This window comes from Melanerpes formicivorus, unplaced genomic scaffold (genome assembly GCF_026170545.1).
Source record: "Melanerpes formicivorus ecotype bairdi unplaced genomic scaffold, bMelFor1.0.p_v2 SCAF_107, whole genome shotgun sequence".
Classification (NCBI taxonomy): domain Eukaryota; kingdom Metazoa; phylum Chordata; class Aves; order Piciformes; family Picidae; genus Melanerpes; species Melanerpes formicivorus.
The window spans coordinates 820177-836771 of NW_027142459.1; the positions used below are offsets into that span (position 1 = coordinate 820177).

Genomic DNA, 16595 nt, shown 5'->3' on the forward strand with positions numbered 1-16595 from the left:
GTCAACAGAGTGAGACTGTAAGAGAGCAGAAGCAAACAAAATACAGCACATTGGAGAAGTGTGAACCAGTGGGATAAGAGAGCAGGAAAGCTGGGGAGACAGAAGGAGAGTCAAGAGGCATAAAATCAGCAGGAAGACCACCTGGGGAGAGCAGAAGCAGGAACAGAGCAGATGTGTTCTGGCAGTGACAGCACACTGCTTTATCCAAGGAAGGAAAATAATCCTGGCCAAAATACATGACAAGTCCCAAGGAGATAAATGATGGAAGCCCAGAAGATCTTTCCTGCTGCTATTTTAAAGGATAACAAGTCAAAATCATGATGCCCATATCACACCACAACGGTAGATTCAATCCATGACACATTTCATTACCATTAGGGCCCTGAGAGCACTTTAAAGACTCTTGATAAGCTACTGCCATGCCCACATCCATGCACCATGGTGCTCCAGACCCTGGCAAGCAGACTGACATCCCAGCTTGACTTTGTACCTGCCCCATCACCACAAGACTTGTCTGATGCTTTGAAGTGTTGGTTAAACCTCACTTACTGCCTTTCCTGGTGACCACCAGACTGTCAATAGGAGCTGCATCGTTACTACTCTGTGCATCTGCCCCACACCATGGTGGGACAGGCTCCAGCAGCTGAGCTCCCCACCCTGCCCACCAAACTGCACTTGAATTAGGGATCACCTAACCCATACTGCTCCCTGACACTGATGTAGGAAAGGTCTGGGAGCTCTTACCTTACCCATTTTGGAGTTGGGGTTAGAAACTGTGAGTGTTTGCTCTGGTGGATCTATGACCTCAGCTGATCTAGTTGAGGGTGCTCCTGCTTGCTGCTGGATGACCTTCAGTGGTCCCTTCTAACCCAAAGCATTCTATAGTTCTATGATTCTATTCTGTGATTCTCTTCACCTTCCTCCCAAGTTAGTAGGAGATATAAGCCTGAACACAAGAAAGCAGTGGGAAATACAACATAAAACCATCTCTCCTGGAATCAAGCACCAAGCCCACAGCTCTCAAAACCACAGCGGAGGGCACAAACTTCTCTCACCCATGATCAGATAGATGCAGTGCTTACCTTGGGTTTGACAACTGTTTGGTTCAAAACTTTTGGCTACGAGTCTCTTCATGCTCCCAGTTAAATCTCCTCTAATTTGCAGTTCAAGGTTCTCTCACAGATGTCTTCCAGCTGAATCAGCTCATGTGGGTGCAGTAGAAGTCTCTGGGTGCTGCAGTAGGCCAAGATGATCATGAGCAACCTGCATTAAGAAACATCATTCCAAGCTGGGACTTGGAGCAGCACTGCAGAACTGGCTTCTATTAAGTAGAAGTGGTCTCTGCTCACTGGATCTGGCAGCTTGCCTGGATAGAAATTCTCTTCTGCATCTGAGTAAGAAACACCACAAAATAGTGAAACTGAGATTTCATCCTCTACTTCCCCACCAGAATCCAAGAAAAGCCTGCAACATAGAAATCCTGAATTCATGATGTTCACGGAAGGTGGGCAAGCTCTATTCAGGCTCCTACAGAATTTGAATGAGGAACAAAACTGAACTGAGAAATAATTAAATATTGCCCATAGGTAGGGGTCTTCTGTGAGTGAGGCCACACCTGGAGTGCTGGGTCCAGTTCAAGAGAGACAGGAGCCTGGAGAGGAGCAGCCTGAGAGGAGATCTTCTCAATGCTCAGCAAAACCTAAAGAGTAGGGGGACAAGAGGACAGGGTCAGACTCTTGACAGTGGTGCCTAGTAATAGGACAAGGGTCCATCAGCAAACCCCTTCACTTTGCAATTCTTTGTCTGTGCAAACCAGAACATTGAGTGAGCACTGGCGCTTCTGTAGCCTTCAAAGAGCCCTCAGTTGAGAAAAAGGAGGCCACGTCCTTAAGTGTTATGCCAAAATGCATGCCCTTCAAGATAAAACCCATTAGTTTTACTCCTTGCTTCCTGAGAAACTGTGCTGTAGACTTCAACAATGGCTTTTAGAAGACTTTTTGGGTGCTTTCTTGGAAAGAGAAGTCTGAAAGGTGATCTTATTAATGTTTGCAAATATCTGAAGGGTGAGTGTCAAGGAGAAGGTGCCAGTCTCTTTACAATGGCATCCTGTGATAGAACAGAATAAAACAGATTGGAAGAGACCTTCGAGATCATCAAGTCCAACCCATCTAAACAACTAACCCATGGCACCAAGCACCCCACCAAGTCTCTTCCTAAACACCTCCAGTGATGGAGACTCCACCACCCCCCCGAGGGGCAATGGGTGCAAACTGGAACACAGAAAACTCCACCTCAACATCTTCACAGTAAGGGTGCTGAAGCCCTGGAGCAGGCTGTCCAGAGAGGCTGTGGAGTCTCCTCCTCTGGAGACTTCCAAGACCCACCTGGAGACATTCCTGTGCTGCATCCTAGGTGATCCTGCTTTGGCAGGGGGTGTGACTCGGTCTCTGGAGGTCTTTTCCAACCCCTACCATTCTATGTTTCTGTGGTCCACCACCACACACATACTTAAAGACTCCTAGTAACCTCACGTGACCTCTGCAAAAACAACATTTTCCTCTCTTTCTTCCCCCCCCACCATGATTTACAAGGGGTTTGACTCAGGAGTCCTGCTCAAAGAGCAAGCCTTGCATCCATCAACAGCCAGCACTTTTCTTTTCATGAAACAGAACACTCTTGGGTTGCAACAGGGCCAGTTATAGCCGTTAGCTGCTTCATCACCAAGAAGCCAGCACAAAAAGCATGAGAGCTCTGGGTCCTATTGATTTTAGTGAACAACTTGAAGCAACAATTAACCTTTCTAACGATGCTTCTTTCCTGAAAATGCAGCTGAGTGGCTTTTCAAAGTTTGCTTTTAAAAATTAATGAATCGATGCAATTTCCCAGCTATTGACCAATTGAAAATGTCAGGGTTGCAGCAGGAAAGAAGACTAAAGAGATGCAAATCTTGTTACTCAGGCAGATGGGCACAGTTCGGCTGGGCACTTGGCTCTGACGGCTCAGCTCTTAGCTTTGGTTTCCCGGCTTTTTAGGTTTTATCTCCTTTCATTCCCTTCAGTTGATGTCAGATGCATTTATAACACCTTGGAAAACATCTTGTCTTATTTAGAAGCCTGAGTGCTGATGTGCACTTCCAGTTGTGTAGGAGAAATCTGTCACACACAGCATTTATTATTTAAACAAGGGCTCAGCACTTGGCTCTCATTCAGGAGATGAGTACAGCTACATCAGGCTGAGCTTTGCAAGCTCCTCAGCTACATTCAAGTCCTAACAGGGTTCAGCTCTTCCTTAGATCTCAATCAAACCACTTTTTATTCCCTCATGACACATTAAAAGCATACCAGAGATTTCTTGCACCTTTTCACAGAATCCCAGCACTGTGGGGCTTGGAAAGGACCTCTGGAGATCATCCAGCCCAACCCCACTGATAAAGCAAGGGAATTCACAGCTCCTTGCCCAGGATCACAGTTGTCAGGTGGCTTGGGATTCTTTCCCGAGAGGGAGATTCCACAGCCTCCCTGGGCAGCCTGTTCCAGGGCTCCTGCACCCTCACACCAAACAAGTTTCTCTTCCTGCTCAGATGGAATTTCCTGGGTTCCAGTTTGTGCCCAGTGTCCCTTGTCCTGTTTCCAGGCACTACTGACAAGACACTAACCCCATCCTGTTGTCCCACATAGGTCCTTTAGCTCTATTTAAGCATTGAGAAGGCCCCCTCTCAGGCTGCTCTTCTCCAGGCTCAACAGCCCCAGGTGTCTCAGCCTTTCCACCTCAGAAAGATGTTCCAGGCCCCTCAGCAGCTTCATAGCCTCTGTTGGACTCTCTGCAACAGGTCCCTGTCCCTCTTGAACTGGGGAGCCCATCACTAGACCCGGTACTGCAGATGGGTGCTGTCTCATAGGCACTAAGGAATATGGTGGGACCCACTAGGAGAGCAGTAAATGTTGTCCTCCTCAGCTTCAGCAAGGCTTGGACACCAGCCAGAGAAGAAGAGGCTTGACTCTGGGCAATCCCTCAGATTGCTCCTGAAGATGCCATTCATGGGATGCAATCCCTTGTTAGGCAGTTGAGGGTCACCAGTCCAGACTGCTCCTCCCTACAGGTGCCACCTCTGCCTTCCTGCCCCACAAGATGGGGCACAAGCTGTGGCAGTGCCCATGGTGTGCAGAGGAGCAAGTCTCAGGCAGAGCCTTTCAGCAGCCCAGCCCTTGGCAGGAACTCTCCCCACCAGTTTCTCCCTGCTAGAAGTGGGGGCTGTGCAAACCTGCCCTTCAGAAAATTCCTCCCTAAACAGAGACTGAGCTGGGAAGTCACAGCACTGCAAAGAAACGACTCTGGGCTAGCTTGAATCAGGATAATTTCTAAGCTCTACCATGCTAGAATGTTGAGATTCTACCTGATGGCTTCTGCAAGACATGCTGGACACAGCACAGAGGATCCAGCTTCCACACAGTGCTCCACGTCTCCTACAGAAATGCTTCTTTGACTTTAAAACAAAAGCAAGTAAAAAACTTAGGCTTCAGAATGACAATATGTGTGAAACAAGAATTTTTCCTCCAAACACAAGGAGGAACTTCGTTAACTTAAGGGTGACAGAGCACTGGAGCAGGCTGCCCAGAGAAGTGGTGGAGTCTCCATTGTAAACACATTCTAAACCCACCTGGATGTGTTGCTGTGTGATGTTCTCTAGGTGAACTTGCGTAAGCAGGGGGGAATAGACTCAATCTCCAGAGGTTCCATCCAACTCCTACCATTCTGTGATAATCAGCTGACGCTAAGCACTGATGAAGGCGATACCTTGAGGAATAAGAAAGAGGGCTGGAGCACCTCTCCTGTGAGGACAGACAGAAAGAGTTGGGGCTGTTCAGTCTGGAGAAGAGAAGGCTCTAAGGAGACCTTTTTGTGGCCTTCCAGTATCTTGAAAGGGCCTTCAAGAAAGCTGGTGAGGGACTTCTTGGGGTGTCAGGTAGTGATAGAACAAAGGGGAACAGAGGAAAAAAAATAGAAATGGGTAGATTCAGATTGGTTGTTAGGAAGAAGTTCTTCCCCATGAGGGTGCTGAGACACTGGCACAGGTTGCCCAGGGAGGTGGTGGAAACCTCATCCCTGGAGGTTTTTAAGGCCAGGCTGGATGTGGCTGTGAGCAACCTGCTGTAGCGTGGTGTCCCTGCCCATGGCAGGGGGGTTGGAACTGGGTGATCTTTCAGGTCCCTTCCAGCCTTAACAATTCTATGAGTCTGTGATAGTGGAGGGATCATCAATGCTGCTCCTACCTAACCGGGGGGCCACCAGGCCCCCCGGCCTTTGTTGTCACCACCACCATCACCCAGTGTGCACCATGGGCACTCACCAGTGATGAGAGGAGGATCCTCCAGCCCAGATGGGCTCAGCTTGGGGCTTCTGCCTTTTCTGGTGGGGATTAAATAGGGCAGTGGGTGGGGAGGACCAAGTGGCCACACCTGGGGTGGGAGGAGACTCCAACAGAGCCCAGGTGCTCTGGGATTTGAGGGGAAATGGGGGGGAAATGGGGCTGGTGAGGGACTTTTAGGGTGTCAGGTAGTGATAGGACTAGGGGGAATGAAAAAAAAAAAATATAAATGGGTAGAAATTCTTCACCATGAGGTTGGTAAGACACTGGAACAGGTTGCCCAGGGAGGTGGTGGAAGCCTCATCCCTGGAGGTTTTTAAGGCCAGGCTGGATGTGACTGTGAGCAACCTGCTGTAGTGTGAGGTGTCCCTGCCCATGGCAGGGGGATTGGAACGAGATGCTCCTCGAGGTCCCTTCCAACCCTAACAATTCCATGATTCTATGAAAATCAATGAAGTAAGGTGGTAGGAATGCTCTCCATTTACTTGTCCTACAGATTAGTTTGCTGATGACTATTTTCTTTTTCTTTTTTTTTTTTTTTTTTCCTGAAGGACCTTTTAATTATGCATCCAAACCTCATCAAATACAGAGGAAGAAGGTCAGAACAATTAGTCTAAAACAAACACTTCAGCATAATGCACTGTAATGATTATTTTTGCAACAATCAGTTAGCAAGCTCCAGGAATGGTTGATGCATTTTAAGTGAACTCATTAGCAGATTGCCCAAATAATCATAACAACAACTCAGCAACTCAGCCAGCTAAGCTCCCCATGGAAGGCCATCTTCCTTCAACTAGCTCTTCCTGGAGCTTCAGACTGGCTTCACACACTGGCCTCACCAAAAAGAGCAGCAACTCAGAATCATGGAGTCATTAATGTAGGAAAAGACCTTGAAGATCATCAAGTCCAACAGTCAAACCAACACTGCCATGACCACTCAACTCTGTCCTGAATCACAGAATCATGGAATTGCTTTCATTGGGAAAGACCTCTAAGATTACAGAGTCCAACCATCAACCTAAGACCACCACAGCCATTAAACCATGTCCTGAATCATAAAATCATTATGTTGGGAGAAGACCTCTAAGATCATGAAGTCCAACCATCAGCCCAACACTACCATGACCACTAAACCATATCCTGAATGATAGAATCATAGAATTGCTTTGGTTGGGAAAGATCCAAGATCCATCATCCATGGTTGGATCTTTGAAGTCTTTTCCTAGAGATAAAATTCTATGACTCTACAATAACCCAAGTGCCATATCTACACATTTTCTAACACCTCCAGGGATGGTGACTCCACTTGCTCCAATGCATGCCACAAACCATGCTCAGGAAATGTGGGCACAACTGGAGAGAGACCAGCAGAGGATACAAAGATGCTGAAGGAACTAGAGAATCTCTGTGAGGAGAAAAGGCTGTGAGACCTGGGGCTGTTGAGCCTGCAGAAGAGCAGACCCAGAGGGGATCTTTTCACATTTCAGCAGGAGCTAAAGGGCCTGTGGAGGGTAAGAGGATAGGGCCAGACTCTTGTCAGTAGTGGCCAGTGACAGGACAAGGGTCACTGTGCACAAACTAGAATTCAGGAGCCATCACCAACAGCTCTGTATCTCTAAAGGTAAATGCTGTGCTCATTGCTCCAGAAGATGAATTTTATGGAAAAGCTCCCTGCATTTATGCCTACATCATGTTCTTTACTCGTGCTCTTGGGCAGCTTTCAGTCTTCAGATCTCAGCCATCTCGTTGCTTTGCTTGGTTTGGCACTACGATAAAAAGAAGGATGAATGGGAACATGAGCAGAAGATATGGACATCTACTGAGCTGTGTAAGCGGGAAGTGATCATCTGAGGTTGTATCCACTTCATTTTCAGCTAACAGAAGGGCTACAGTTTGTTGTGCTGTTCTTTTAAGCTTTGTTGTCAAGGATACAACGCTATCCTCTGTGTCAGAAGATGAATCTGATGTGAAGAACTACTTTTCACTGGCGTTCACTCAATCAAACTTGACAGGAAGGCACCATCTGTCCAATAATTTTGTACTTAAAGTCAAGCCATTATTTATAATATCCAACCCAACAACAAAACCCCTAAATCTTTCTGAAAGGCAGCTAGAACGACAGCAAAGGCTGCTGCTTTTGCGTCTGAGAAATGTCACAAGAAGAGCTTGGCAGTGGTCAGGCACTGATGTAATCTCTCATGCTTGAGGTGAAGTGTTCAAATACAGCATAGAGGTTCAGCAAGAGAGTATCTGTAATAACCTACATGCACAGGACCACCAGAAATGTGGCTACTGAACCTCATAGTGAAGAGTTGATAAAGTGGTACCCAGCTTATGAGCAGCACTTCTGTCATAGAACTAACTGTAGAATAGAATAGAATAGAATAGAATAGAATAGAATAGAATAGAATAGAATAGAATAGAATAGAATAGAATAGAATAGACCAGATTGGAAGAGACCTTTAAGATCATCGCATCCAACCTATCATCCAACACCACCTAATCAACTAAACCACACAACCAAGCACCCCATCAAGTCTCCTCCTAAACACCTCCAATGATGGTGACTCCACCACCTCCCCAGGCAGCCCATTCAAATGGGCAATCACTCTCTCTGTGTAGGACTTCCTCCTAACCTCCAGCCTAGACCTCCCCTGGCACAGCTTGAGACTGTGTCCTCTTGTTCTGGTGCTGGTTGCCTGGGAGAAGAGACTAACCCCCTCCTGGCTACAACCACCCTTCAGGTAGTTGTAGACAGCAATAAGGTCTCCCCTGAGCCTCCTCTTCTCCAGGTTAAACAACCCCAGCTCCCTCAGCCTCTCCTCATAGGTCTTGCGCTCGAGGCCTCTCCCCTCTCTGCAGAGAAGGAGACTCCAGAACCTCTCTGGGCAGCTTGCTCCAAGGCTCCAGCACCCTCACACCAAACAGGTTTCTCCTCATCTTCAAATAGAACCTCTTGGGTTCCAGTTTGTGCCCACTACCCCTTGTCCTGTCAGTGAATATCACTGACTAGAGTCTGGCCCCATCCTCTTGCTCTGCACCCTTTAGCTCTTGCTGAGCATTGAGAGTATGCTTTCTCAGGCTGCTCTTCCCCAGGATCAGCAGCTCCAGGTCTCTCAGCCTTTCCTCCTTCACAGAGATGCTTGAGTCCCCTCAGCATCCTTGGAGCCTCAACTGGATTTCTCCAGTAGTTCTCTCTCTCTCTCTCTCTCTCTTGAACTGGGGAGCCCAGAACTGGACCCAGGTCTCCAGATGTGGCTTCACCAGGACATTGCAGGAGAGGGAGGAGAACCTCTCTGGATCTGCTGATCTCACTTTTCTTCATGCATCCCAGGATACTCTTCTTGGCCATGAGGGTACATTGCAGGCTCAGGGTGACCTTCTTGCCCACAAGCACTCCTTGGTCCTTCTTCACAGAGCTGCTTTCCAGCAGGTCATGCCCTCACTTACACCTGGTGTAGGGGGTTGTTCCTCTCTTTGTGAGGGACCCTACACTCACCCTGGTTGAACCTCATGAGGCTCTCCTCTACCCAACCCTGCAGCCAAGCTGTTCCACCAGCTACATTCCATAAGGTGGTACACTACACCACATATCTTCCCCTGTTTTTGTACACTGTTGGAAGCTGCTTCTGCTCAAGAAGCCACCAACCCCATCTCTGAGCTCAGCTCAACACAGCAGACTAGACATCTATCAGCTGCACAGGGACCAGATCTATCATTCTTCTATCCTTCACTGGCCAGCTGTATGAAAAGGAAAACCTGAGTTGTTCAGTCCTTTTTAAGCACAAACTGGGCTTTTAGGAGAGATTTTAAGGCAATTATGTGGCTTAGGCAGCATTCAACATTCTTTCCTTCTGGGGTGATAGCACAAGAAGGGTGAGACACTGTCAAACCTTTCTGAAGCAGTCTCTCTCACCACCAGATCTTTTCATTCTTAAGCAGTTCAGAGAACCCCTGACAGTAGAATTATCAAAGATATGTCCTGCTAGCCAAACCTCATGTGTTCCTTTGTTTTCCAGAAGACTCATCAAAGCAGGTTGAAGGAATCTCTATTACATCTGGTGCAATGTGGCAGATATTGTCTCAGAGAAATTCTACTTTGGAAACTCATTAAATAGGCTTCCAGAGAAGGACTTTCATGTGGGCTGGAAATTAATTGAAAGGCAGCACACAAAAGAGGTAATGATGAATATTAATGTGCTGAGTTGGTGGCAATAGCTAATAGGGTGAGATTTTTATCTACTGTGGACAGGGAAGACATCAAAACCCGTATGATTTCAAGTAAGAGAAAGAATCAGGTTAATACACACATAAGCTTGGAAGGTAACATGCTCAGAGGTGTGACCTGTTAAAGTGATATAACACAAACCACTAACTATGATCAACCAGCAGAAGATGTTCAGAGTGAGCACTGACCACTCACAGGTCTAGTATCTCCTTCAGATGTGGCCATTTGCTGTCCACACCACTGAAACCAGAGCTCTTGAGAAGGATATTGGTGGCTATTGAGGATCTCATGGGCATTGCATCCATGCTACAGAATCATAGAATCATTTTGGTTGCAAAAGATCTCTAAGATCATCAAGTCCAACCAACAATCTTACACCACCATGGCCACTAAAACATGTCCAAAAGTGCCCTGTCCACACATTTCTTGAGCACCTCTAGGGATGGTGATTCCACCACCTCCCTGGGCTGCCTGTTCCAAGGCCTGACCACTTTCTCAGGAAAGAAATTGCTCCTAGTCTCCAACTGAAACCTTGCCTGCCACAATTTCAGGCCATCTCCTCTCATTCTATCACCTGATACAAGGGAGAGGAGATTGACCCTGACCTCATTCCAGGAGTTCTAGAGAACAGACAGAAATTTCTGCTTCCTTAAAAGTGGAAGCTTAAAGTGAGCAGGTAAATGAAGATGGAAAACAAGTCAGGGGAAACCAAAATGAACATCACTCTTCTGAGGAGGTACAAGCATGAATATGTATGATACATTAAAGGTTCTACTGATGAATGACCCGTAAATCATCAGCAGTAATGGCTTACACTGACTAATGGAGGTTCCCCTTTCAAGATAAAACATTAGTCACTTAAATGTCTTCCACATTCCACTGCCAACCCCCCACCTTTTGGCTATTTAACTTACATATTGGTTTCTTTATATGAATTATCAACCCCCCCTGGACATTGTGATCCTAGGCAAGCTGCTGTGGGTGACCCTGCTTTAGTTGGGGTTTGGACTACATGATCCTCAGAAGTCCCTTCCAGGTGCCACCATTTTGTGGTGGATGGCCAATATCATGCTCATGTTGAACTGTTAGTGGAGGAGGAAAACAAGAATGGAGCTGGGGTGTCTGCTGCCTTCTCCATGCTTCTCACAGAATCATAGAATGGTAGGGACTCCACAACCTCTCTGGGCAGCCTGCTGCAGGGCTCCAGCACCCTCACTGTAAAGAAATTTCTCCTCATGTTGAGGCAAAACCTCCTGTGTTCCAGATTATACCCATTGCTTCTTGTCCTGCCACTGGACAGTATCAAAATGAGATCATCACCTTCATCTTGAGACCCACCTCTCAGATATTTATAGATGTTCATAACATCTTCTCTCAGACTTCTACAAAAGCTTTAACAGCCCCAGGTCTCTCAGTCTTTTTCCCCTCTAGATCCCTGTCTGGGGAACCCAGAACTACATAGAGCATTCCAGGTGTGTTCTCACCAGGGCAGAGGAGAGGGAGAGGAGACCTCCCTAGACCTACGGGATACACTTCTTGATGCACCCTAGGGACACTCATGAACCATTTTCTTCTAAACTGTAACAATTAGGTTAGAAGATATAAAAAGTGTTTGTGTCACTGCTACCCTTCATGGAGTAAAATTGATTTTGTATAGGTAACCATGGACACGCCGCCCAGGGAAGTAGTGGAGACACCACCCCTGGAGGTAGGATAGGATAGGATAGGATAGGATAGGATAGGATAGGATAGGATAGGATAGGATAGGATAGGATAGGATAGGATAGGATAGGATAGGATAGGATAGGATAGGATAGGATAAACCAGGTTGGAAGAGACCTTTGAGATCATCAAGTCCAACCTATCATCCAACACCATCTAATCAACTAAACCATGGCACCAAGCACCCCATCCAGTCTCTTCCTAAACACCTCCAGTGATGGTGACTCTACCACCTCCCTGGGAAGCCAATTCCAATGGCAAATCACTCTCTCTGTGTAGAACTTCTTCCTAACCTCCAGCCTAGACCTCCCCTGGCACAGCTTGAGACTGTGTCCTGTTGTTCTGGTGTTGGTTGCCTGGGAGAAGAGACCTACCCCTACCTGGCTACAACCTCCCTTCAGGTAGTTGTAGAGAGCAATAAGGTCTCCCTTGAGCCTCCTCTTCTCCAGGCTAAACAACCCCAGCTCCCTCAGCCTCTCCTCATAGGGCTTGTGCTCCAAACCCCTCCCCAGCTTTGTTCCAGCAAGTCAACATCTTTCCTAAACTGAGGGGCCCAGAACTGGACACAGGACTCCAGGTGTGGCCTAACCAGTGCTGAGTCCAGGGGCAGAATGACCTCCCTGCTCCTGCTGGCTACACTGCTGGCTCACGTTCAGCCTACTATCGAGGTGTTCAAAAACCAAGTAGATGTGGCACTCCAGGACATGGTCTAGTGATCATGTAGGTGTTGGGTTGGACTGGATGATTCTATGATTCAATGATTTTGTTAAAGAACTGGCCAACCAAGGGACTGAACAAAAGGGCATGTGAGGTCACCTTCTCTCCTCAGGTTTACAAAGCAGGACTTGAAAACCAACAGGATAGTGATTTCTGCTGCATTGTATTGCATTTGCTCTCTGCTGTTCTGGTAGCACTTTAATAGTCTTGAATGAGCATTTAATTTAGATTTAATAGGGCAGCTTCTCAGTTGTAATTAAGTATCAATTGATCGTTAAAAAGAGCACTTGCAGGATTTAATATATGAGAGATAAACCTGGTTGGCTTGGTAATTAACTCAAAACACAACAATAAAAGTGCAATTAAATTTCTAGAAGGGAGAGCTTGCAAGGAAAAAAAAAAAGTTGATCAAGTTGGTGGACATGAGAGGAATTCAATTAAAATTATGTTCAAATTTGTGTGAAATAAGGGATCCTAAGAGTTATTTATTCATTACTCTGGTTAATGATTGAAGATTTTGACCTTTGATGTAGAGATTCTTTTGAGATGGAAATCAAACAATGGAAGCGACTGGTCCCACCAGGAGGGCATGGTATCAAGAGACACTTTTAACTCAAACATTTATGAAAAGAATGCCAGATATCTGATGTAACATTGATGTGGGTTTTGCATTTTCCTTAGCTAGCAGTCAGTGTTTGTTGTAGAATCATAGAGCTGTTTGGGTTGAAAAAGACCTCTAAGATCATTGAGTCCAACCATCAACCCAACACTACCATGGCCTTTAAACCATGTCCCCAGGTGCCATGTCCACACATTTTTTTTTCACTGTCTCCAGGGATGGTGACTCCACCACCTCCTTGGGCACCCTGTTTCACTGCCTGACTCAAAACATCCAGCTTTTCAATGTTTCACATCACCACAATTTACAAATAGGGGATGAATCCCCTTTCCATTTTTCTTTCATTTATGCAGGTCGCTTTTCACAGGATCAAGTCTCTCTGAGCATCACTGAGAAGAGTCTGGCCCCAGCCTCTTGCCCCCAGGAGGCCTTTCAGCTCTTGCTGAGAATTGAGAAGATACCTTCTCAGCTGCATTTCTCCAGGCTCACCAGCCCCAGGTCTCTCAGCCTTTCTTCCTCACAGAGATGCTCCAGGCCTCTCAGCATCTTCAAAGACTCCACTGAACTCTCTCCAGTAGTTCCCTGTGTCTCTTGACCTGGCGAGCCCAGCAGTGGACCCAGAACTCCAGCTGTGGTCTCACTAGGGCAGAGTAGAGTGGGAAAAGAACCTTCCCTGAACTGTTGGCCACACTCCATGCACCAAATGTGACCCTCTGTGTCCATCTATTTACTCATCAGCAGCAGGGCAGCCACAGCTTTAGTTTGAAGCTGTGCAGACAAATCCCTGATGGGAAAGTGGCTTCACCAGGGCAGTGAGGGAGCAGAACCTTCCTCAACCTGCTGGCCACATTCTTCTTCATACACCCCAGGAGGAGACTACTGGCCTTCTTGGCCATGAGGACACATTGCTGACTCCTGTGGAATTTCTTGTCCATCAGCACTGCCACATCATCTGCATTCCAACACGACACCTCCTCTTCTGTACCAGTTCAGGGGGTTATTCCTCCTCAGATGCAGGACCCAACACCTCCCTTGCTGAACTTCATGATGGTCCCCTCCATCTAGTTCATTCCATATCTTATTTCTTCCCCCAAATGCTTGTGGAACAGTAACACTGGGCTCCTGTAGCTCAACAGTTACCACTCACCAGCATCTAAATCTGACTTTCACATTGCTCAGAAATAGCAAATCTTAGAGGCTTTGCAGGAAAGAACCAAACTGATCCAGTCCCTGGGAGACTTAGTGCAAAATCTCTCATTGACTTTTAGAGGCATTAAAACAGGACCCTTGGCTGATTTTATCATCTGCAAAGGAAAAATAATTGAAATTTCCAGCAAATTGGCTCAGCATTATTTTAACACTTAAAATCTTTCTGCTGGGAAGCAGCAGGCTTTTTGTGGTTTTCCTCCCAGTCCAATGAGATAAAACCCTCCCCATAAAAAAATATTTGGTTACAATGCTTTTTGGAGAAGGTCCCATCTTTGAAAGACACATTTGCTGAGGATGCCTCAGAAGTCACTTTGCCAGCTCAGATCATTTCCACCAGAGTGGTAATTGCTTGTATCATTACTTTCTAAGTAGGTACTAACTTGCTTTCTCCTTCCTTTCCTCCTGCCAAAACCCTTCCCACTCCCCATTTGATGGCTAATTTTATTAGAGCAAGGAAGTAATTAAACACCAAACATTTCCAGTATAATCACAACAGGGAGGATGTAGATCAAGAATCAAAAAAAAATCTCAAAAATAGGATCAAAAATATCAAAATAGCATCAAAAACCTTCATGAAAATTAGGGTTGTTCTTAAAACTTACCTGATGCTCCTTATTCCTCAGCAACCAACCACTGGTTGCAACCAGAAGTTCCACCTCACTGCTTTGAAGGTGTAGGACAAGATGTGCTGCTCTTCAGGATCATTCATGGGTAATGTACAGGGCGATGAGCCTTTCCTCCTGAAAGGAAGCACAGTAAGTTGTTGTTGGCATGCAGCAATAGGACTCTCAAGCTGAAATTTCAGTGAGAGAAGAAACAAAAATCTTAATTTTTAGAAGATAAGAAATAATGTGGGTAGCAGGACCAGGGAAGTTACTGTCCACGTGTACTCAGCACTGGTGAGCCCACACCTTCTGTCTTGGGTTCATTCCAAGAAGGACATGGGCCATGCTGGGCCATGTCCAGAGAAGGATAACAAAGCTGGTGAATGGTCTGGAGAGCAGGTCTGGTGAGGAGCAGCTGAGGGACCTGTGGTTGTTCAGTCTGGAGAAACGGAGGCCAAAGGAAGACCTTCTGGCTCTCTGCAACAACCTGAAAGGAGGTTGGAGCCAGGTGGGGGTTGGTCTCTTCTCCCAACAAGCACTAGGATGAGAGTAAACAGCTTCAAGTTGCAGCAGGGGAGATTTAGGCTAGACACAAGGAACCATTTCCTCCTCAAAAGGGTTGTCAAGGCTGCCCAGGGAGGTGGTGGGGGAGGAATTTCAAAGCTGTGTCGATGTGGTACTGAGGGATATGGTTTAGTGGTGACCTGGCAGTGATGGATTAATGGTTGGACTGGATGACTTTGAATGTCTCTCCACTCAAAACAGTTCTGTGGTTCTAAGATTCTACTCTGCCTTTGTAGTGTATTTGTGCTGTTTTAGTAAATTTTTTTGCATCCACTTTTACTGGTTTATATTTCAGTATAGAAACACCACAGTGACAAGAGCTTCTGCTGACCAAACTGTAGGAAAACCCTCTTATTCTCCATCACCTCCATTTACTGTGAGAAGGCATTATTTCTTTACCTGAATATCTTCATTTTAGGGACATGGTTTAGTGGTGACTTGGAATTGTTAAGGGTTGGATTCTATGATCATAAAGGTCTTTTCCAGCCTAAATGATCCTATGATTTGATGGTTTTGATCCAGTAACACATTTTCATAGAACAACACACTCATAGAATTGTTTCATTTGGAAAAGGACTCTAAGATCCTCAAGGCCAACAATCGACCCAACTCCACCATGGCTATCAAACCACGTCCTGAAGTGCCATGTCCACAGGTTTCTTCAACACCTCCAGGGATGGTGACTCCACCACCTCCCCAGGCAGCCTACTCCAATGCCTGACCACTCTTGCAGGAAAGAAATTGTTCCTAATACCCAACCTAAACCTCCCCTGCCACAAGTTCAGGCCATTTCCTCTCATTCTTTCACCTGACACTAGGGAGAAGAGAACAACCCCTACCTCACCCCAACCTCCTTTCAGGGAGTTGTAGAGAGCAATGAGGTCTGCCCTCAGCCTCCTTTTCTCAAGGCTGAACAATCCCCATTACCTCAACTGCTCCTCACCCGACCTGTTCTCCAGACCTTTCACCATCAATCATTTCATGATAGCATTACCTCAAAACCTGCTATATTTTTCCTTTCCAAATGAAATTCTGAAAACAGACACACACAGAAAAAAACCCTGAAAGCCATGGAACCAATATCTGGCAAGATGCTCAGATTCCTTCCCTCACCTTCTTCTCTCTTCAGAGCTGGGAAATTGTTGCAAGTGGAAAGCTTGGCTGCAGCCTCTCCTCTAACATGCACCTTCATTAGGATTCACTTTACATCAGCAGAAACCAAGCTTCCCTCTTTTTCTTTTTTTTTCTTTCCTTGTGGGAAGAACAAACAAAAGCTTTATTATTCTCCACGTTGTCTGCAGAAGTCAGACAACTCTTTGGCTTCAATGAAGATCAAACGGTAATGCCACATTCCAAGTAGGGCTTTTTTAAGCTATCAGCATCTGATGCTTGTTGAAAAGAGTGGCTGGAGAAAACTCTTTCCATCCAAGCCCTTTAACGAGTGTGATGCTCACAGATGAAAAGCAGTAGGTTGTTGAACATAATTTGGGAAGGAGTTGGGGAATGCTACAGCAGAACCAATGTGGAAATCATTAGGCCATGTTGGATGAGGCTTTGAGCAATCTG

The 16595-nt window shown here is 46.2% G+C and overlaps 1 long non-coding RNA gene across 1 annotated transcript; it reads right to left on the reverse strand.

Annotated features, from left to right (window-relative positions):
• Positions 1-1226: 1226 nt before the first annotated feature.
• Positions 1227-14482, reverse strand: LOC137455737 (uncharacterized). Its single transcript, XR_010990881.1, has 3 exons — positions 14463-14482; positions 1350-1390; positions 1227-1263 (listed from the first exon to the last, which is right to left on the reverse strand). It is a non-coding gene; the product is annotated as an uncharacterized lncRNA (long non-coding RNA).
• Positions 14483-16595: the final 2113 nt, after the last annotated feature.